Source organism: Leptonychotes weddellii, chromosome X (assembly GCF_054177405.1).
Source record: "Leptonychotes weddellii isolate Sample4059 chromosome X, ASM5417740v2, whole genome shotgun sequence".
In the NCBI taxonomy this organism is placed as follows: Eukaryota; Metazoa; Chordata; class Mammalia; order Carnivora; family Phocidae; genus Leptonychotes; species Leptonychotes weddellii.
In genome coordinates this window covers 46,588,262-46,612,620 of record NC_138385.1, presented here as the reverse complement: position 1 = coordinate 46,612,620, position 24,359 = coordinate 46,588,262, and the positions used below count along the sequence as shown (strand labels likewise).

The window sequence follows — 24,359 nt, the reverse complement described above, 5'->3', positions numbered from 1 at the left end:
AAAATAAACTCAAAATAAAGACCTAAATGTGAGACCTAAAACCATAAAATTCTTACAAGAGAATATACCAGTAATTTCTGTAGGAACATTTTTCTATATCTGTTTCCAAAGGCAAAGGAAACAAAAGCAAAAACAAACTATTAGAACTACACCAAAATAAAAAGCTTTTGCACTGTCTTAAAACTGTGGGCGTTTTGTTTTGTTTTCTTTTGTTTTTGTCTTCTAGTGTGTCTTGTAGCTTTTTGTTTAAGTTGAACAAGATGTATTGGATAAAGGAACTTAGGTAAATAGACCTTTTAGCATGAGACTTTATTTTTATTTGGCTGGTGGTAGACTGTGCATAATGTTTGCTATTGCTGTAGGTGTCAGAATCTAAAATTATTTCTATTTTCTTTTTTCTCCCCTGTGGACCTTGGGTATTTTTGGATACTACTTTTTTTAAGATTTTATTAATTTATTTGAGAGAGAGAGAGTACAAGCAGGGGGAGCATCAGGCAGAGGGAGCAGGAGAATCAGGCTCCCCAGGGAGCCTGATGAGGGGCTCCATCCCAGGACCCAGGATCATGACCTGAGTCGAAGACAGATGCTTAAAGGACTGAGCCACCCAGGTGCCCCTAGACACTACTTCTTAAATATATCTAGACATGGAATTTTTTTCAAGGGTAACTAGAGGTGGATATTTCCCTTCCCCAGGTCAGTTAGTTTCTTGTAAAAGCCCAGTCAGTTAGGCTCTGGTAATATAGTTTCCCTGAAGGCATTTTTTATTAAAAGAATGAAATACTCTGGACATATTTCAGAATGGGTATTTTTCTCTTCTGTCTGCCAAAAGTGCTAGGATATTTTTCTCTGATTTTCACTATGGGAACCTTGTAGGTCTCCTGGAGGTAAAACCTGGGAAAGTGTAAGCCCCCTCTAAGATTGTCTCTCATTGATGTTTAACTCCCAAGGTTGTCTACACTGAGCCTTTGGTAATTTGTCAATTGCAGTTTAAGTTTTCTACCATGGTTATTGTCTCTAGTGGTAGATTATTTTCCTAGGTTTCTGGTCTCATAAGATGTGATTCTGTGTATTCACTTTTCTTTACAATTTTGAGGGCAGAGTTTCACCCTGGGACCTCAATTCTCTGATGGACCTAAGAAAAATCTTGATTTTCAGTTTGTTGAGTTTGGTTTTTCCTATTGTGAAGATAGGAGTGACGACTTCCAGAAAACTGTAATTGTGGGATTGAATTGCATTTCCCTGATGAATAATGATGTTAAACATGTTTTCATGTGTTTACTGGCCATATTTATATGCCATTGGAGAATGGTCTATTCAAATCTTTTGTTCAATTTTTAAAAGACTTTATTTTATTTATTTAAAAGAGAGAGAGGAGGGGGGGAACAGAGGGACGGGGACAAGCAGATTCCATATAAAACACAGAGCCTGACACGGGGCTCAGTCCCAGGACACTTAAATCATGACCCAAGCCGAAACCAAGAGCCAGATGCTTAACTGACTGAGCCACCCAGGCAACCCCTCTTTGCTAATGTTTTAATTGGGCTATTTGTCTTTTAATTTATTGAGCTGCAACAGCTGTAATTTTTAGAGTATACAATTTTCACTTCTTTTATTAAATTTATTCCTAAATATTGTATTTCTTTTGTTTCTATTGTAAATGAAATGTTCTTTCAATTTCATGAGTTGTTCTATTTAAGTGTTTATAGAAATACAATTATTTTATTTGTTTATTTATTTATTTATTTACTTATTTATTTAGAGAGGCAGAGGGAGAGGTAGAGAGAGAATCATAAGAAGGCCCCATGCCCAGCACATGAGCCCAGTGCAGAGCTTGATCTCACAACCCTGAGATCATGACCTGAGCTGAAATCAAGAGTCAGATGCACACTCAGGCACACCAGAAATGCAATTATTTTATGTATTGATTTTTTATTCTACAGCCTTGTCAATCTACTTTATTCAATAGATGTTTTTAATTGAATTTTTTAGGATTTTCTAAATACAAGAGTATGTCATCCACAACTATCCAGATAGAGATAGTTTTACGTATTTATTTCCAATCTCATTGCATTTCATTTCATTTACTTGACTAATTCCTACAGCTAGATTTTCCAGTACATTTTTGAACAGAAGTGGCAATAGCAAACATCCTTTTCTTTTTCCTGATCTCACAGGGACAGAATTTACTTTTTCACCATTAATTATGATGTTCTGTAAGATTTCAAATATGCCCTTTGTCATGTTAAGTTCCCTGTATTTCTAGTTGTGGATTGTCTTTTGGTAAGAAGTGATGTTGTATTTTGTCAAATCCTTTTTTTTCTATTGATATGATAATGTGGTTTTGGTCTATTAATCTATTGATATGTTATGTTATGTTATATTAAGTCATTTTCCATGGTAAGCCATTCTTGCATTCCTGAGATAAATTTTAATTGGTCATGGTGTATAATATTTTTTATATGTTTCTGGATTTGGTTTGCTAGTATTTTGTTGAGGATTTTTGCATCTAGATTTAGAAGATATATTTTTTGTAATTTCCTTATGATGTATTTGTTTGATTTTAGTATCAGAATAATACTTTCTTAGAATGAGCTGGAATATGTTGCCTCTTCTAATTTTGGAAAGAATTTGTGTAGAATTGGTGTTAGTTCATCTTTTAAATCTTGGCAGAATTCTTCAGGGAAGCTATCTTGTTCTGCATTTTTCTTTGTAGGAAGTTTATTTCATGTTATGCTATGCTCACCCACAAGTGTAGGTAGCTACTACCTATTGCCATGCAATGCTATTACAATACCTTTGACAACATTTTCTCTGTTGTATCTTTTATTCCTGTGATTTATTCATTCCATAACTGGAAACCTGTATCTCCCACTCACCTTCACCCATTTTGCCCAGCCCCCCAACCCCTCCTTTCTGGCAGCCATCAGTTTGTATTCTATATTTATAGGTCTGACTCTGCTTTCTGTTTGTTTATTCATTTGTTCTTTTTTTTAGATTCCACACATAACTGAAATCATATGGTATTTATATTTCTTTGTCTGACATATTTCACTTAGCATAATACCCTCTAGGTCTATCCATGCTGTCTCAAGTGGCAAGATCTCATCCTTTTAATGGCTGTGTAATGTTCCATTCTGTGTGTGTGTGTGTGTGTGTGTGTGTGTGTGTGTGTGTGTACCACATCTTCTTTATCCATTCATCTATTGATGGGCACTTGGTTTCCTTCATATCTTAGCTATTGTAAATAATGTTTCAATAAACATAGGATGCCTATGTCTTTTTGAATTAGTGTTTTCATTTTTGGGGGGATATATACCCATTAGTGGAATTTTGGGATCATATGGTATTTCTATTTTTAATTTTTTGAGGAATCTCCACACTGATTTCCATAGCAACTGCACCAATTTACATTTCCACCAACAGTGTGCGTGGTTTCCTTTTTCTCCACATCTTCACCAACATTTGTTGTTTCTAGTCTTTTGTAATGCCAGCCATTCTGACAGGTGTAAGGTAATACCTCATTGTGGTTTTGATTTGCATTTCTGTGATGTTTAGTGATGTTGAGCATCTTTTCATGTGTCGATTGGCCATCTGTATGTCTTCCTTGGAAAAATGTATATTCAGGCCCTCTGCCCCATTTTTCAATTGGATTATTTGTTTTTTGGGTGTTGCACTGTGTAAGTTCTTTCATATATTTTGAATATTAACCCATATCAGATATATCATTTACAAATATCTTCTCCCATTCAGTAAGTTGCTTTTTTGTTTTCTTGATAGTTCCCTTCTCTGTGCTAAAGTTTTTATTTTGATGTAATCCCAATAGTTTATTTTTGCTTTTGTTTCTCTTGCCTTAGGAGACAGATCTAGAAAAATGTTGCTAAAGCCGATGTTGAGGAAATTACTGCCTATGTTTTCTTCTGAGAATTTTATGGTTTCATGTCTCACATTTAGGTCTTTAATCCATTTTGAATTCATTTTTTATGTATGGTGTAAGAAAATGGTCCAGTTTCATTCTTTTGCATTTAGCTGTCCAGTTTTCCTAGCACCATTTTTTGAAGAGACTGTCTTTTCCTCATTGTACATTTTTGTCTCCCTCTTTTTTTTGTTTTATTTTTGTCTCCTTTATCAAAAATTAATTGACCGTATAAGCATGGGTTTATTTATGGGTTTTCTGTTCTGTTCCATTGATCTATGGGTCTATTTTTGTGTGAGTGCCATACTGTTTTGATTATTACAGCTTTGTAGTATATCTTAAAATCTGAGATTGTTGTATTTCCAATTTTATTCTTCTTTTTCAAGATTATTTTGACTACTTTGGGTCTTTTGTGCTTCCATAAATGTTTTATGATTATTTGTTCTACTTCTGTGAAAAATCCTGTTGGCATTTTGATAGAGATTGCATTGAATCTGTGGATTGCTTTGAGTGGCATGGACATTTAAATAATATTAATTGCATCATTTTACAGTCCTACTAGCAATGTATACACATTCTAACTTCTTGACATCCTTGCTAACACTTATTTTTCTCTTCATGTGGCCATCCTTGTGGGTGTGAAGTGATATTTCATTGTGGATTTGGTTAAATTTTCACTAGTGCCTAATGACATTGAGCATTTTTTATGTGCTTAATGGCTATTTGCATATAGTTTTTTTGAGAAATGTCTATCCAACTCCTTTGTCCATTGTTTGTTTTTCCATTGTAAGAGTTTACATATTCTGGATACCAGACTCACATCAATTTTGTGATTTATAAATATTTTCTCCTGTTCCATGTAGTCTTTTCATTCTCTTAATAGTGTTGTTTGATGCACAAAAATGTTCAATATAATTATTTCAAATTTATCTATTTTTTACTTTCATTGCTGTGCTTTCAATGTTATATCCATGAAACCATTGCTAAATCTAAGACCATCAAGGTTAACCCTTATAATTTCTTCTAAAAGTTTTATAGTTAGCTTCTATTTTCCGAGCTTTATTAATTGGACAAAATCTTTGTTTCCCCACTGAATAGTCTTGACACTCTTATTGAAAATCAACTCACCACAGTTGTATGGGTTATTTCTGGGTTTCATTTCTATTCCATTGATGTAAATATCTATCCTCTTTGAAGTACCAAGATGTTATGATTACTACAGCACTGTAGTAAGTTTGAGACTTTCATCTTTTTTATTCTTTTCCAAGATTGTTTTGCCTATTTGGGGCCTCTTGCAAATCCATATAAATTTTAGAATTGTATTTTTCATTTCCACAGAAAAGGCTGTGGCATATTGGTAGGAGTTGAATTGAATCTGTAGATTGCTTTCAAGGGTATTGCTATCTTAACAATATTAAGTCTTGAATTCATGAACACAGGATGTGGTTCCATCTTCATATTTAATATAGTTATTTACAACTATAAGTTTCCATTTAATCACTTCTATAGTTGTATTAAAAATATTTGGCATGTTGTGTCTTCATTTTCAGTCATCCCAAACGACTTTCTAATTTCCATTATGATCTTGTCTTTCACCCATTGGTAATTTAGGAGCATGTTTTTTTAAGTTTTTTTTTTTTAGTTTAATCATATTTATGAATTTCTCAATTTTTTCTATTTTATTAATTTCTAACTTAATTATATTGTGGTCAGAAAATGCACTTTGCATAATTTCAATTTATAAAAAAAATTATTGACATTTGTTTTATTGCCCAGCACATGGTTTATTGTGGAGAATGTGTAGATTGCTTGAGAAGTATAGACATTTGAACAATATTTGTTCTTCAAATCCATGAGTATGGAATGCCTTTCCATTCCTTTGTGTCATCTTCAGTTCTTCAGTTCTTTCATCAGGGTTTTATAGTTTTCAGAATACATGTCTTTCACCTCTTTGGTTAGGTTTGTTCTTATATATCTTATTGGTTTTGGTGCAATTGTAAATGGGATTGTTTCCTTGATTTCTGTTTCTGCTGCTTCATTATTGGTGTATACAAATGAAACAGATTTATGTACATTGATTTTGTATCCTGTGACTTTACTGGATTTATGTATCTGTTCTAGCAGTTTTTTGGTGGTGTTTTTTGGGTTTTCTTTATAGAGAATGATGTCATCTGCATATAGTGAAAGTTTGACTTCTTTCTTGATGAGTTGATGCATTTTATTTATTTTGTTGTCTGATTGCTGTGGCTAGGACTTCCAATACTATGTTAAATAACAGTAGTGAGAGTGGACACTCCTGTCTTGTTCCTGAATATAGAGGAAAAGCTCTCAATTTTTATCCATTGAGGATGATATTAGCTGCGTTTTTTTTTAATATGACCTTTATTATGATGAGATATTTTCCCTCTAACCTTACTTTGTTGAGGGTTTTATCATGAATGGATGTTGTACTATGTCAGTTGCTTTTTCTGCATCTACTGAAATGATCATATGGTTCTTATCCTTTCTTTTATTAATGTGATGTATCACATTGATTGATTTGTGATTATAAAACCACCTTTGCAACCCAGTAATAAATCCCACTTGATTGTGGTGGATGATTTTTTTTAAATGTGTGGTTGGATTTGGTTTTCTGCTATTTTATTGAGAATTTTTGCATCTGTGTTCATCAGGAATATTAACCTGTAGTTCTCTTTTTTTAGTGGTGTCTTTATCTGGTTTTGGGATCAGGGTAATGCTGGCTTCATAGAATTAATTTGGAAGCTTTCCTTCCTTTTCTATTTTTTTGGAATTGTTTGAGAAGAACAGGTGTTAACTCATTTTTAAATACTTTGTAGAATTGGCCTGTTAAGCCATCTGGTCCTGGACTTTTGTTTGTTGGGAAATTTTTGATTACTGATTCAATTTCTTTACTGGTTATTAATCTGTTCAAGTTTTTTATTCTTGTTTCAGTCTTGGTAATTTATATTTCTAGGAATTTATCATTTTCCTCCAGGATTTGTTGGCATATAATTTTTCATAATATTCTATCTTTTTTTGTTTTACTTTTAACCTAATTTTATTCCTGCTTGCTTTGGAATAGGAAATAGATTATTCAGGAAAAACATACAGTAGGGAGAAAAGAGTTAAGATAATGGAAGACTAGGGGACCCTAATTTTATATGGTCCCTGGAATTCAGCTAGGTTGTTATCAAATCATTCTGAACACCTATGAAATCAACCAGAGTTCTGAGAAAAAGAACTGCTGCAATTATACAAATAGAAAAATCGACCACTCTTTGCAAGGTAGGAGGTGCAGAGATGGGAATCCAAGTTGATATATAGTAAGATAAACCACAGGGGTAAGGAGTGCAAAGCAGTGGAGTACAAAATTGGAATTTTTAGAAGTCTGCTCCAGTGGGGGAAGCTCCTGCATGAAAGGTGCTCAGGTGGCGAGGTGGGGCAGAATCCCAGGTGGAAGAGCATAGTTTCAGGATCCCCAGTGACACAAAAAGAATGGGGGTGCCTGAGTCGGGCAGAGTTCTCAAGCATTGGAGCAGGGAAGCAGGCTATAAACAGCGAATCTAGGCACCAGCATTCTGCTTGGTGTTGCCATAAACCAGGAACCACTGCATGGTTGGGTGACCACTCTTTGAGCAGGGGCACAGCAAAAGACAGAATGGTGAGATCCCCTCCCTTTCCAAGGAGGAAGGGTGCGGGTCCACACTGCAGGAGTCTGTAAAGTTTGGAGACTTGAAAGGGGGGGGCACATGCCTTAGATAAAAATCCTTGGTCACAGGCTGGGTGAATAGAGAGTTCAGATGAAAACCAGGGAGACATGAGTGATAGACTGATTTTCTGTGAGGGCTCACTGAAGAGTGGGGGGCATGAACATTTAGCTCTGGGGCTACAGATTGGGGCATCACCATTTTCATCCCCCCATCGGTGCTGAAAGCCTTCAGGGAGCAAAACAAGGCCACATAGTGCAATCTGGAACCACTTACACTAAGCCCAGCCCTGTCAAGGGGGGTGCAATTCCACCCAGGCAAAAACACCTGAGAATCAGAGCAACAGGCCCCTCCTCCAGAAGACCAGTAGGAACATCCAACTAATAGCAAGTTTACTGATCATAGAGAACTGCAAAATGCCAGTTCCTGGGGAAAACATATAGCATTAGTGGGGTTTTTAAATTATTATTATTCTTTAGTCTTTCAGTTTTATTTTTAATTTTTATTTATTTATTTATTTTCCTTTTCAGCTATTTTATTTTATCAATTCTTTTTTAAGTCTTTTATAGTTATTTTAAAATTATATATATGTATATGTATATATATATTTCATTTGTGGTTTCCTTTCACTGTATTCAATTTTATATATATAATCAGTTTTTCTTTCTTTCTTATTTTGGAATCTAGTTCCTTTAACAAACAGACCAAAATACACCCAGGATATAGTTTATTGTTGTGTTCTGTTTTACATCTTGTTTGAAATAAGATATTCTTTTTTTGGACATAATGACAAGATGGAGATGCTCACCCCAAAAGAAAGAATAGGAGGCAGTACTCACTTCCAGGGATTTAATCAATATGGAAATAAGAAGATGTCAGAACTAGAATTCAAAATGATGATTATAAAGATGCTAGCTGAGCTTGCAAAAAAGCATAGAAGACACTAGAGAATCCCTTACTGGAGAAATGAAAGAACTAAAATCTAATCAGGTCAAAATAAAAAAAAAATCAAAAAGGCTATTGCTGAGATGCAGTAAAAAATGGAGGCTCTACTTGTTTCTCCTTCCCCTTCCTGGGGCAACCACCACCATGATCCTGTTAGAGGTGAACAACTGCATCATTGAGGAGAGTCTCACACTCAAATTCAAGAATGTGGCTGCCAATAACAAATCAGAAGAAGTAGAAGTAACATTTGCAGATTTTGAAGGAATCCTCTATCATATTTGAAATATTTTTTTAATTTTATTTTATTATGTTATTTTAGTCACCATACAATACATCATTAGTTTTTGGTGTAGTGATCCACAATTCATTGTTTTCATATAACACCCAGTGATCCATGCAATACGTGCCCTCCTTTAATACCCATCACCAAGCTAACCCATCCCCCAACCCCCCTCCCCTCTAAAACCCTCAGTTTGTTTCTCAGAGTCCATAGTCTCTCATGGTTCATCTCTCCCTCCGATTCCTCTCCCTTCATTTTTCCCTTCCTTCTCCTAACGTCCTCCATGCTATTCCTTATGTTCCACAAGTAAGTGAAACCATATGATAATTGACTTTTTCTGCTTGACTTATTTCACTTAGCATAATCTCCAGTCCCATCCATGTTGATGTAAAAGTTGGGTATTCATCCTTTCTGATGGCTGAGTCATATTCCATTGTATATATGGACAACATCTTCTTTATCCATCCATCTGTTGAAGGGCATCTCAGCTCTTTCCACAGTTTGGTTATTGCGGATATTGCTGTTATGAATATTGGGGTGCATATGACCCTTCTTTTCACTACATCTGTGTCTTTGGGGTAAATACCCAAGAGTGCAATTCCTGGGTCATAGGGTAGCTCTATTTTTAATTTTTTGAGGCAGCTCCACACTGTTTCCCAAAGTGGCTGTACCAACTTGCATTCCCACCAACAGTGTAAGAGGGTTCCCTTTTCTCCACAACCTCTCCAACATTTGTTGTTTCTTGCCTTGTCAAATCTTAATGGAGACAAAACAAAATTATGGTCAGTATTTCTTTGAAACTCTACAAGTAACTTCAAGTGCATGGTGCTGATGAGTTATTAAAGAGGGTGTACGGGAGTTTCTTGTTAAATCTTGAATCGGGTTGCAATGCCTCTTTGCTATATGACCTTAAAAATCTCCCGGCATCCACATTAAAAATCACCAAGTAGACTCTTTTTAATTATATTCACTACCTCCACCTCTTGTGTCTCGAACCAGTATGCTTGTATTACAGTATACAGGATTTATATGGTGGAATGTGCCTGTATTTACCTCTTAGTTTCTTCAAACATTGGTGTATTTTAAAGAACTTTGGGGCTAGAGTAAGAAGAATGAAAAAGGATGTTCCAGGAAAATAAGCAAGTCTACGTGGAGATCTGAAGACACTTTGATCAAAGAATTTCTTTCTTTTTGGAGTATACTGTGTTCACTTCGCACATACTTCCACACTGTGACATTTTAGAGACTCATTAAGTTTCTTGGGCACTCCCAAGGTTGTGGGGGTGGTGAAAGGAATGTAACTGTACGGATTGTGAATATATTTATTTCCTAGTTGCAAAAAAAAAAAAAAAAAAATCTCCCAGCATCCAAAGATTCCTTTGTGCATCAGGCTGCCATGTTGAAATGAAATTGTTTTACTTCTGTCTTTGAGAAATATTTTGAGTTCCAAGAAGAAGTCAAGGAAGGAGAGAACAGGGCAGTTATCCATTATAGGGATGATGAAACCATGTATGTTGAATCTAAAAAGGACAGAGTCACAATAGTCTTCAGCACAGTGTTTAAGAATGATGATGATGTGGTCATTGGAAAAGTATTCATGCAGGAGTTCAAAGAAGGCTGCAGAACCAGTCACACAGCCCCACAGGTCCTCTTTAACCACAAGGAACCTCCTCTGGAGCTGAAAGACACCAATGCTGCCATGGGTGACAACATTGGCTACATTACCTTCATGCTGTTCCCTTGCCACACCAATGTCAGTGTTCCAGACAACACCATCAACCTGATCCACACATTCTGGGACTATCTGCACTACCACATCAAATGCTCTAAAGCCTATATTCACACCCTAATGTGGGCAAAATCATCTGACTTCCTCAAGGTACTGTATCATGTATGTCCAGATGCAAAGAAGAAAGAAATGAAAATAATCACAAGGAAGACATTTCCATCCCACTAACTCTCAGGAACAGGAAGAGGAGGTGGGTGGCATCTGAAGGCTGGAACACTTGCTACTGGATAATTGTAGCTTTTAATGTTGCACCTCTTCAGGTACTTAAGGGATTCTCCGTTTTGGTTCCATTTTGTACACGTTTGGAAAATAATCTGCAGAAACAAGCTCTGCTTGCAAGGACTTCATAATTCTCAAGAATTAGAAAAAGAAAAAGAAAAAGAATTCCACTTGATCAACTTAATTCCTTTTCTTTACCTTCACTCCCTAACTCCCCTTGCCTTCCTCCCTCTTTTCCAAGCTGTTACACTTTGCAGTATGTTACTGATAATGACTTGTGGGATAATGCAATCTTAATTTGTTTTCTCCTAAATATTTGAGTTCAAACTCCTGTGTCAAAGAAATACGGTTGGGATCATTAATAAAGAAAATCTATCTTAAAAAAAATGGAGGCTTTAACTGCTAGGATAAATGGGGCAGAAGAGAGAGTGAGTGAAAATAAGCAAGCTGAGAAAAAGAGAAAAACAACTACTGCATCACAAAGGGAGGATTCGAGACATCAGCAATACCATAAACTGAAATAATATTAGAATAATAGGGGTCCTAGAGGAAAAGAATAGAGAGATGGTCAGGTTTATTTGAACAAATAAACTGAAGCTGAGAACTTCAAACTTTATTTGAACAAATAAACAAATAGATGAGAACTTCCTTAATCTGGGGGAAGGAAACAGGCATTCAAGTCCAGGGGGCACAGAAAACCCCCCTCAAAATCAGTAAAAATAGGTCAACATCTTAACACATGATAGTGAAGCTTGCAAATTTCAGAGATAAAGAGAAAATTCTGAAAGAGCTCAGGACAAGAGGTCCTTAACTGACAAAGGTAGACACAAAGACTGGCAGCAGACCTGTCCACAGAGACCTGGTAGGCCATAAAGGAGTGGCATGATATATTCAGGGTGCTAAATGAGAAAAATATGTAGCCAAGAATACTTTATCCAGCAAGGCTGTCATTCAGAATAAGAGAGAGAGAGTTTCCAGGAAAAATAGAAACTAAAAGGATTGTGATCACTGAGCCAGTCCTGCAAGAAATATTAAAGGGAACCTTTGAGCAAAAATAGAGCATAAAAGTAACAAGGTTGAGAAAGGAATGGAGACAATCTACAGAAACAGAAACTCTACAGGTAATACAATGGCACTACATTCAGATCTTTCAATAACCACTCTGAATGTAAATGGATTAAATGCTCTAATCAAAATACATAGTGTATCAGATTGTATAAAAAAATAAGGCCCATCCATACTCTGTCTCCAAGAGACTCGTTTTATTTATTTTATTTTATTTTTTCCCAAGAGACTCATTTTAGACCCAAAAACACCTCCAGGTTGAAAGTGAGGGAGTGGAGTACCATTTATCATGCTAATGGACATCAAAAGAAAGATGGAGTAGCAATCCTTATGTCAGACAAATTAGATTTTAAACCAATGACTGTAATAAGAGATGAGGAAGGGCACTATATCATAATAAAAGGGTCTATCTAATAAGAAGATCTAACAATTGTAATATTTATGCTCCTAACTTGGGATCAGCCAAATATATAAATCAATTAATAACCAAATTAAAGAAACACATTGATAATAATACAGTAATAGTAGGGGACTTTAAAACCCTACTCACAGCTATGGGCAGATCATCTAAGCAGAAGATCAACAAGGAAACAAAAGCTTTGAATGACACACTGGACATGATGGACTTCACAGATATATTCAGAGCATTTTATCCTAAAGCAAAAGAATACACATTCTTCTTGAGTGCACATGGAACATTCTCCAGAATAGATCACATACTGGGTCACAAATCAGATCTCAAACAGGAAAAGATTGGAATTATTCCCTGCACATTTTCTGACCACAATGCTCTAAAACGTGAACTCAATCACAAGAAAAAAATTGGAAGGAACACAAATACATGATGGTTAAGAGCAACCTACTGAAGAATAAATGGGTCAATTAAAGATGAATTACAAAAATTCATTGATTCATATTTTTTTCAAAAAATCAAAATGAAAACACAGCAGCTCAGAATCTTTGGAATGCAGCAAAGGTGGTCCTAAGAGGGAAGTACATAGCAATAACAGGCCCTTCTCAAGAAACAAGAAAAGTCTCCAATACACAACCTAACCTTGCACCTAAAGGAGTTGGAAAAAGAATAGTAAATAAAGCCTAAATCCAGCAGAAGAGAAATGATAAAGATTAGAGCAGAAATCAATGAAATATAAATAAAAAGAACAATAGAACAGATCAATGAACTAGGAGCTTGTTCTTTGAAAAAATTAATAAGATCAATAACCCCCAGCCAGATTTAGCAAAAAGAAAAGAGAAAGGACCCAAATAAATAAAATCATAAATGAAAGGGATGAGATCACAACCAAAACTGAAGAAATATAAGCAATTGTAAGAGCATATGAGCAACTATATGCCACCAAATTAAGCAATCTGGAAGAAATGGATGCATTCCTAGAAACAAAGAAACTACCAAAAACTGAAACAGCAAGAAGTAGAAAACCTGAACAGACCCATGACCAGCAGCAAAGAAATTGAATCAGTAATCAAAAATCTCACAACAGACAAGAGTCCAGGATTAGATGGTTTCCCAGTAGAATCCTACCAAATATTTAAAGAGGAATTAATACTTATTCTTCTGAAGTTTTTTTTTTTTCAAAAAATAAAAATGGAAGAGAAACTTCCAAATTCATTCTACAAAGCCAGCATTACTTTGAATCCACCAAAAAGGAGAATTACAGACTAATATCCCTGATGTCTATGGATGCAAAAATTCTCATGAAGGCACTAGCCAATAGGATTCAACAGTACATTAAAAGGATTATTCACCAGGACCAAGTGGGATTTATTCCTGGGATGCAAGGGTGGTTCAGCATCTACAAATCAATGAATGTGATACACCATATAATAAAAGATAGGACAAGAATTGTATGATTCTCTTAATTGATGCAGAAAAAGCATTTGACAAAATATAGGATCCCTTCTTGATTAATACTCTCTACAGTGTAGGGATGGAGGGAACATACCTCAATGTAATAAAAGACATATATGAAAACCCCACAGCAAATATCATCCTCAATCAGGAAAAACTAAGAGCTTTTCCCCTAAGGTCAGGAACACGACAGGGATGTCCACTCTCACCACTGTTGGTCAGCACAGTATTGGAAGTCCTAGCCTCAGCAATCAGACAACAAAAAGAAAGAAAAGGAATCCAAATCAGTGAGGAAGTCAAACTTTCATTCTGCGCAGATGACATGATACTCTTTGTGGAAATCCCAAAGGACTCCACCCATAAATTGCTAGAACTCATACAGGATTTCAGGAAAGTTGCAGGATATAAAATCAATGCACAGAAGTCAGTTGCATTTCTATACACTAACAGTGCAACAGAAGAAAGAGAAATTAAGGAATCCATCCCGTTTACAATTGCACCAAAAACCAGAAAATACCTAGGAATAAACCTAACCAAAGAGGTAAAGGACCTGTAGCTGAAAATAGAACACTTGTGATAGAAATTGAGGAAAACACAAGGAAATGGCAAAAACATTCCCTGATCATGGATTGGAAGAATAACTATTGTTAAAATGTCTATACTGCCGAAAAGAATCTGCACGTTCAATGCAATCCCTATTCAAAATACTATCAAAATTTTTCACAGAGCTGGAATAAATGATCCTAAAATTTCTATGGAACCAGAAAAGACCCCAAATAGACAAAGGAATGTTGAAAAAGGAAACCAGAAGTAGTGGCATCACAATTCTATACTTCAAGCTCTATTACAAAGCTGTGATCATCAAGACAGCATGGTACTGGCACAAAAACAGACATAGATTATTGGAACAGAATAGAGAACCCAGAAAAGGACCCTCAATTCTATGTTCAACTAATCTTCTACAGAGCACAAAGAATATCCAATGGAAAAAAGACAGTCCCTTCAACAAATGGTGTTGGGAAAATTGGACAGCCACATGTAGAAGAATGAAATTGGGCTATTTTCTTATACCATACACAAAAGTAAACTCAAAATGGATGAAGGACCTAAATGTGAAAAAGGAATCCATCAAATTCCTAGAGAACACAGGCAGCAACCTCTGTGACCTCAGCTGCAGCCACTTCTTGTCACACATGTCTCCAAAGACAAGGGAAACAAAAGCGAAACTATTGGGACTTCATCAAGATATAAGGCTTTTGCACAGCAAAGGAAACAGTCAACCAAACCAAAACATAACCTACAGAATGAGAGAAGATATTTGCCAATGTCTTATCAGATAAATGGCTTGTATCCAAGATCTATAAAGAACTTATCAAACTGTATGAATCATTGAACACTACATCAAAAACTAATGATGTACTATACAGTGGCTAAATGAACATAATAATAAAAAAATAAAAAATAAAAAATAAAGCAATGATAAAAATAAAAATACCACAATGAAAAAAAAAAACTTATCAAACTCAACAACCCAAAACCAAAGAATCCAGTAAATAAATGGGCAGAAAACATGAGCAGACATTTCTCCAAAGAAGACACAAAATGGCCAACAGATGCATGAATAAATGGTCAACATCACTCAGAATCAGGCAAATAAAAATAAAAAACCACAGTGAGATACCACCTCACACCAGTCAGAATGGCTAAAATTAACAAGTCAGGAAATAACAGATGTCATCAATGATGTGGAGAAAGGGGAATCCTTTTTCACTCTTGGTGGGAATGCAAACTGGGACAGGTGCTCTGGAAAACAGTATGGAAGTTTCTCAAAAAGTTAAAAATAGAGCTACCCTATGGTCCAGCAATTTCACTACTAGGTATTTATCCAAAGGATAAAAACATAGTGAATCAAAGGGACACCTGCACCCCAATGTTTATAGCAGCAATGTCCACAATAGCCACAATATGGAAAGACCTCAGACGTCCATTGACAGATGAATGGATAAAGAATATGTGGTTTATATATACAATGGAATATTACTCACCCATCAAAAAAGAATTCTTACCATTCACAATGACGTGGCTGCAACTAGAGGGTGTTATGCTAAGTGACATAAGACAGAGAAGGACAATGATCTTGTGATTTCACTCATATGTGGAATTTGAGAAACAAAACAGATGAACATAGGGGAAGGGAGGGAAAAACAAAATAATATGAAATCAAAGTGGGAGACAAACCATAAGAGACTCTTAAATATAGGAAACAAACTGAGGATTGCTAGAATGGAAGTGGGTGGGGGATGGTGTAACTTGGTGATAGGTATTAAGGAGGGCACTTGATGAATGAGCCCTGGTTGTTATATGTAACTGATGAATCACTAAACTCTACCTCTGAAACTAATAATACACTGTATGTTAATTAATTGTTTTTAAATAAAATTAAAAAAACAGTAAATTAAAAATGTATCTTACCATGTACAACTTTTAAACTACAATAATGTACCTTATTTACTTTCATGCACACAAGTCTAATATTACCATATTTTTAAAAATATAGACACAGGTAAGTCTTCTAGGTGCATTTTATAATAAAATAATTCCTAATGTTTCTTTATAGATTGATCAGTCACCTCCAAAATACAAATTCCTATACACAGTGATGGTTTTACTTAAAATGAATACTTAAGTAAATTAAGTACGTGGACAGCCTTTGGATGAGCTAACATTATATATTCAGCTAAGTAGGCAACAAGGCATAATGTCAAATGGGAAAAGTATACTTGCAAATAATTTTCAAAAACTAAAGTAACTTTTATAATTAAATACAGGAAATACACTGATTTGCTATGATAAATAAAATGCGATATAGTAACACTTCAGTCTACAAAATGCATACCAGAACATTTATAAACAGCATATGAATCTTATTAAGGATAGTTTACTACAATAACCCTGGTTAAATAGAAGTGTGTATGTGAAGCTTTATATGTGGTATATGTTTTGCCACTTACTTTTGTTACCTTGAGGTGCTTAACACATGTCTACCAAATTGAGCATTCATTTTTAGTTGCTGCTGTTATCATGTGTTTTGAAAAATATGTACAGTATTCAAAACTTAAAAATACTCATGAATGAAAAATGTTTTAGGAAAAAATAAACGTTTTCATGCAATTATATTCAGTTTCACTATGTACATTTGAAGTCAAATTTTTGTTTCCTGTAAAACAGATCATTGTTCTATAAGAGAATGTTTTCCTAGTAAATTTGTTTTGTCTCCTCTTGCATTGCATCATTTTGCTCTATTCTTTATTTTTGTTTGTAAATGACATGCCAGTTAAAATGAAAACCATCTCACATGTAGAAAAGAAGTCTGGATTTTAAAAACCAAAAACTAATAAAATCATTTCTAAATGACATCATCTGATTCACACACAAAAAAATGACTTAACCAATAGTAATAAAAAAGACAGAACACATTTCATGAAGAGTACAAAGAGTACTATCTGCTGAGTGTTTTAGTTAACATGTTTCAGAATGCTGATGTATGTTTCATGAGGAATCTGAACGGAAGATTTCATAGCAGAAGGTGTTAAGGTGGTCTGTATTGACTTAAGTGGGGACCCAACTGGACTGTGAAACTGTGGGATGCCTATGGATTCAAGCTGCTTTTTAAAGAGGAACTCCCCACTGTTGTTCAGACATCCTTCCTCATTTCCTCTCCCTCAAAGCTTCTCATCCTTTACTGACTCAGTTTCCAGAATTTCAGCATCTTTTCTCCCACTAAATAACTTTTCCATGTAACTGGTGTAAGTATTTTCCTTCTCAATTTGTGCATTCTTCCTTACCTCACAACAAAACTGATTTATGAGAAAGCAGTCCTGCCTCCACCCATAAATCTCGAGAACATTGGTAGAAGGCTTCTAATTGAGATAAATTTGGCATTCCTCTTTCCTGTTTTTCTCAGCTTTCTGACTTTGATATCAAACTTTTCAATTCTAGCTGGGACACTGAGCTATTCAAGTCTTTTAATTTATTAACAACATCAGTGGGGTCATGTTGTGAATTAAGTTGAATAGTTCCTGCAATAAAAGAATCAAAGTCAAATCCCTGATTCTTTCTCCCTTTCTTTTTCAGCCATTTGCTGTGATGCTTCCTCGGCAGGTATCTTCACTCTAACCAATCCATTCATTTCACATTTTGACTTGATTTACTTATCAGATTTTTCTTTGCTTTGTTATTTCCAATTGGAAAAATACCTAATAAGTTTGGGTTCATAATAATGGTTAATTTCAGTCTCTCTGAAAGCTAAGTTATCTAAATATGATAATGACCTTGTTTTGTGGTTACAAATATGGCTACACTCCAGATCACAATATTTGTTTTCATGATGATCTGGGTACTGCCAACAAGGCTCAGTAGAGTAATTGGTATCAAAAGCAGGATCTGCCAAATACTTTTCATGATTTCCCTTCAAATATTTTTGAGGATTGACTTGTACTTCTTCATCAGTGACATCAGACAGAGCTCTCGGGTCAAGCTGAACTTCATCAATATCTAAGCAGTTATGTATAGGCCAATCATATTCTGAAAATTGACAATCATGGTACCTTTCCCAGTTATAAATATGACCATGAGTTTCATGCATAAGCAAAATATCATTGACTTCATCTTCAATATGAAAAGGATGACTTGAAATTGGCTCATCCATTGGAAAAGAAAATATGCTCATGTAAGGATGAGAAAGTGCTTCCTCTGTCAACTGATCTATGGGGCTAAATGTCAAAATTTGTTCCAGGAAATCCAGTGCTTCTTGACTAATTCCTGGAAGCAGCTGAGTTAAAGGTTTGTGTGGCTTAGTCACATCATTTCTAATGTGAACTAGAATTACACTGAGAATTTCCTGATTATCTATCTACCTCACATACAACAGGAATAGATTCTAAAATCAGCTGCATCTGTTCATGTTCACCTGCAAAGAGGGTTTTACCAGTCAGCATTTCAGCAACGATGGAACCTGCAGCCCACATCTGATGGCTTTAATACAATTATTAGGAGAAAGTAATAGATTTGGAGACCTGTGCTTTTGGGTAATCAGTCCTTCAGAAAGATGACCCTTATAGGAATAATAGATATCCATGGTCCATTCAAGACCAAAGTCACCTATCTTCAGTACCAAGTCTTCACTATAAACAATAAGTTTAGCTGGTTTGAGATCTCTGTGCTGTACATTTGCAGAGTGAATATAATTGAGACCACATAACAGCTGCTACATGAAAAGCCTGGCATGCTCTTCCAGTAAAGGGCCCTGCTCCAGCACATTAGACAAATCTGTTTCAATATACTCCTGAACAATGTAAACACTATTCAGTTTGGTAAGAAAACCTGCATCATCTGTTAACTGGCTTCCACTGGGACCAAGAATTTCAAACACACAATGTTATTATGGTTAAGTCTTCTAATAATTTTGATTTCACATAGAGCATGTTAGGCACTCTGGGGATCAGTAGAACAATTTTCTTTTCTTTTTTCTTTTTTCTTAACATATAATGTATTCTTTGTTTCAGGGGTACAGGTCTGTGATTCATCAGTCTTACACAATTCACAGTGCTCACCATAGCACATACCCTCCTCAGCGTCCATTACCCAGCCAACCCATCCCTCCTCCCCAATCCACTCCAGCAACCCTCAGTTTGTTTCCTGGGATTAAGAGTCTCTTACGGATTGTCTCCCTCTGTGATTTCATCTTGTTTCATTTTTTCCTTTCTTCCCCTATGATCCTCTGCCTTGTTTCTCAAATTCCACATATCAGTGAGATCAGATGATAATTGTCTTTCTCTGATTGACTTCTTTTGCTTAGCATAATACCCACTAGTTCCATCCACATCATTGCAAATGGGAAGATTTCAATTTTTTGATGGCTGCATAATATTCCATTGTGTATATATACCACATCTTCTTTATCCATTCATCTGTCGATGGACATCTGGGCTCTTTCCATATTGTAGCTATTGTGGACATTGCTGCTATAAACATTGGTGTACATGTGCCCCTTCAGATACCTACATTTGTATCTTTGGGGTAAATACCCAGTAGTGCAATTGCTGGGTCATAGGGTAGCTCTCTTTTCAACTTTTTGAAGAACCTCCATACTGTTTTCCAGAGTGGCTGCACCAGTTTGCATTCCCACCAAAAGTGTGGGAATGTTCCCCTTTCTTCACATCCTTGTCAACATCTGTTCTTTCCTGACATGTTAATTTTAGCCATTCTGACTGGTGTGAGGTGGTATCTCATTGTGGTTTTGATTTGTATTTCTCTGATGCCTAAAGATGTTGAGCACATTTTCATGTGTCTCTCGGCCATTTGGATGTCTTCTTTGCAGAAATGTCTGTTCATGTCATCTGCCCATTTCTTGATTGGATTATTTGTTCCTTGGGTGATGAGATTGATAAGTTCTTTATAGATTTTGGATACTAGCCCTTTATCTGATGTGTCCTTTGCAAATATCTTCTCCCATTCTGTCAGTTGTCTTTTGGTTTTGTTGACTGTTTCCTTTGCTGTGCAAAAGTTTTTTATTTTGATGAAATCCCAATAGTTCACTTTTACCCTTGCTTCCCTTGACTTTGGCAAAGTATCTAGGAAGAAGTTGCTGCGGCTGAGGTCGAAGAGGTTGCTGCCTGTGTTCTCCTCAAGGACTTTGATGGATTCCTGTCTCACATTTAGATCTTTCATCCATTTTGAGCACGTTTTTGTGCATGGTGTAAGGAAATGGTCCAGTTTCATTCTTCTGCATGTAGCTGTCCAATTTTCCCAACACCATTTGTTGAAAAGACTGTCTTTTTTTTCCATTGGATAATCTTTTGTGCTCTGTCAAAGATTAGTTGACCATAGAGTTGAGGGTCCATTTCTGGGCTCTCTATTCTGTTCCATTGTTCTATGTGTCTGTTTTTGTGTCAGTACCATACTGTCTTGATGATGACAGCTTTGTAATAGAGCTGGAAGTCCAGAATTGTGATGCCGCCAGCTTTGCTTTTCTTTTTCAACATTGCTGTAGCTATTCTGGGTCTTTTCTGGATCCATACAAATTTTAGCATTATTTGTTCCATTTCTATGAAAAAAGTTGACGGGATTTTGATAGGGATTGCATTAAATGTGTAGATTGCTCTAGGTAGCATAGATATTTTAACAATATTTGTACTTCCAATCCATAAGCATGGAACTTTTTTCCATTTCCTTGTGTCTTCCTTAATTTCTTTCATGATAGTTCTATAGTTTTCAGAGTACAGGTTCTTTGCCTCTTTGGTTAGATTTATTCCCAGGTATCTTATAGTTCTGGGTGCAATTGTAAATGGGATTAACTCCTTAATTTCTCTTTCTTCTCTCTCATTGTTGGTGTATAGAAATGCAACCAACTTCTGAGCACTGATTTTATATCCTGCCACTTTACTGAATTCCTGTATGAGTTCTAGCAGTTTTGGGGTGGAGTCTTTGGGGTTTTCCACATAAAGTATCATATCATCTGCAAAGAGTGAGAGTTTGACTTCTTCTTTGCCAATTTAGATGCCTTTTATTTCTTTTTGTTGTCTGATTGCTGAGGCTAGGAGTTCTAGTACTATGTTAAACAGCAGTGGTGATAGTAGACATCCATGCCATGTTCCTGACCTTAGCGGAAAAGCTCTCAGTTTTTCCCCATTGAGAATGATATTTGCTGTGGGTTTTTCATAGATGGCTTTTATGATATTGAGGTATATACCCTCTATCCCTACCCTGTGAAGAGTTTTAATCAAGAAAGGTTGCTGTACTTTGTCAAATGCTTTTTCTGCATCTATTGAGAGGATCATATGGTTCTTGTCCTTTCTTTTATTAATGTGATGTAATGTGTTGATTCATTTGCAAATGTTGAACCACCCTTGAAGGCCAGGAATAACTCTCACTGGTCGTGGTGAATAATCCTTTTAATGTACTGTTGGATCCTGTTGGCTAGTATTTTGGTGAGAATTTTTGCATGCATGTTCATCAGGGATATTGGTCTGTAATTCTTTTCGATGGGGTCTTTGCCTGGTTTGGGGATCAAGGTAATGCTGGCCTCATAAAATGAGTTTGGAAGTTTTCCTTCCATTTCTATTTTTTGGCACAGTTTCAGAAGAATAGGTATTAATTCTTCTTTAAATATTTGGTAGAATTCCCCTGGAAAGCCATCTGGCCCTGGGCTCTTGTTTCTTGGGAGATGTTTGATTATTGCTTCAATTTCCTTGCTGTTTATGGACCTGATCAGATTTTCTATTTCTTCCTGATTCAGTTTTGGTAGTTTATACATCTCTAGGAATGCATCCATTTCTTCCAGATTGTCTAATTTGTTGGCATATAGTTGCTCATAATATGTCCTTATAATTGTTTGTATTTCTTCAGGTTGGTTGTGATCTCTCCTCTTTCATTCATGATTTTATTTATTTGGGTCCTTTCTCTTTTCTTTTTGATAAGTCTGGCCAAGGGTTTATCAATCTTACTAATTCTTTCCAAGAACTAGCTCCTCGTTTCAGTGATCTGTTCTACAGTTCTTTTGGTTTCTATTTCATTGATTTCTGCTCTGTTCTTTATTATTTCTCTTTTCCTGCTGCGTTTAGGCTTTATTTGCTGTTCTTTCTCCAGCTCCTTTAGGTGTAGGGTTTGGTTGTGTATTTGAGACCTTTCTTTTTTCTTGAGAAAGGCTTGTATTGCTATATACTTTCTCTTTAGGACCACCTTTGCTGCAACCCAAGGATTTTCAACAGTGGTGTTTTCATTTTCATTTTTTTCCATGAATTTTTTAAATTCTTCTTTAATATCCTTGTTGACCCATTCATTCTTCTGTAGGATGCTTTTTGAGTTCTTTCCAAATTTCCTCTTGTGATTGAGTTCCAGTTTCAAAGCATTGTGGTCCAAAAATACGCAGGAAATGATCCCAATCTTTTGGTACTGGTTAAGATCTGATTTGTGACCTAGGATGTGATCTCTTCTGGAGAATGTTCCATGTATACTAGAGAAGAATGTGTGTTCTGTTGCTTTGGGATGGAATGTTCTGAATATATCTGTGAAGTCCATCTGGTCCAGTGTGTCATTTAAAGCCCTTATTTCCTTGTTGATCTTTTGCTTAGAGTATTTGTCCATTTCAGTGAGAGGGGGTGTTAAAATTCCCTACTATTGTTATCATTACCAGTGAGTTTCTTTAACTTTGTTATTAATTGGGTTATGTAATTGGCTGCTCCCATGTTAGGGGAATAAATATTTATAACTGTTAGGTCTTTTTGTTGGATAGACCCTTTAAGTATGATAACTATTGAAAGATAAGAATGTAGTGCCATTGTATTGCCTGTAAGGTGACTTACTATATGTTGTCTCTATTCCTTTCTGGTCTATGTTACTTTTAGGCTCTCTCTTTGCTTAGAGGACCCCTTTCAATATTTCTTGTAGGTTTGGTTTGGTGATCACATTCTTTTAGTTTCTGTTTGTCCTGGAAGGCTTGATGGCTACTCCTTTGTCAAAGTAATTGTCGACAGCACAAAAAAACAAAACCATTGCCTCCACAATACAGTGGTTTTAAGTCCATATACCCAGAGCCCAGATCAAAACCATGAATGTTTATGAGACTTTCAGATTTATCTGCCATTTTGGAAACTTTACTATTGCCTTTTCCTTTTGAATTGAGCTTGTGTAAACAAGGAATAAAACTGACATGAAAAGGAAAGATCTTTCAAAAAAGTAAAAGAAAAATAATTTTGCTTCCACAGCGTGATGATTTCTTGATGTTCATTGCATATGCCACCAGGCCCATTGTGTTCCCCTTAGATTTAAAGCTCACAAAGCTCTCTTCATATTGAGAGTTAAAAAGATTGCTGTACTCATAGATCAAGAAAGGGACAGCAACTCTGCAGACATTTAAAGAAAACACTCAAGAAATTCAAATGGAATGAAATGGCATGTTATGCATTCAGATTTACTGTGCTAAATGATTTAACATTCCACAAAAATGTGAATAAATATGCACATAACAGTCTTCAATGAACATTCTCCTCACAGTGCTGATACATTTAGTGTTGGACTTGTCCTGAGCAGCATCATTATAAGGTTCTGTAAGCACTATTTCTGTTTTGCATCTTTTCTTCCTTCCTTTGTTGTTATATATTTCAACAGAAAGCCCTGGTGGCTGATGGTTAACACAAGATGTCTTCTGTTAGTGATCAGGTGGCTCCAGCTCAACACAATCACAACAATCACAATCAAAGCTACCATCCATCTTACTCTGATACAACAGGATTTCTCCAGCTCATTGAGGGAGTGCAGGGCTTGCAGACAGCCCACAGGTCTCTGGCTGTTCTGCCTGTAGCAGCCTCTCTGAAGCTCACTTTGCAATCACCACCATGTAACCCCAACCTAAGAGAGAGGGCCCATAATATCCTCTTAAAATTATTTGTATTTTTAAGGTTGGTTATTTCTCCTCTTATTTTTGATTTTATTTGTTTGGGTTCTTCACCTTTTCTTTTTGATAAGTCTGGCTAGAGGTTTATCAATTTTATTGATCTTTTTCAAAGAACCAGCTC

The 24,359-nt window shown here is 35.8% G+C and overlaps 2 pseudogenes; one reads left to right on the top strand and one right to left on the bottom strand.

Annotated features, from left to right (window-relative positions):
• The first annotated feature begins 8,709 nt into the window (after positions 1 to 8,709).
• On the top strand, positions 8,710 to 16,485 carry LOC145717918 (actin-related protein 2/3 complex subunit 2 pseudogene; annotated as a pseudogene).
• A 795-nt stretch (positions 16,486 to 17,280) lies between these two features.
• On the bottom strand, positions 17,281 to 23,428 carry LOC102738440 (mitogen-activated protein kinase 6-like; annotated as a pseudogene).
• Between the last annotated feature and the right edge of the window lie 931 nt (positions 23,429 to 24,359).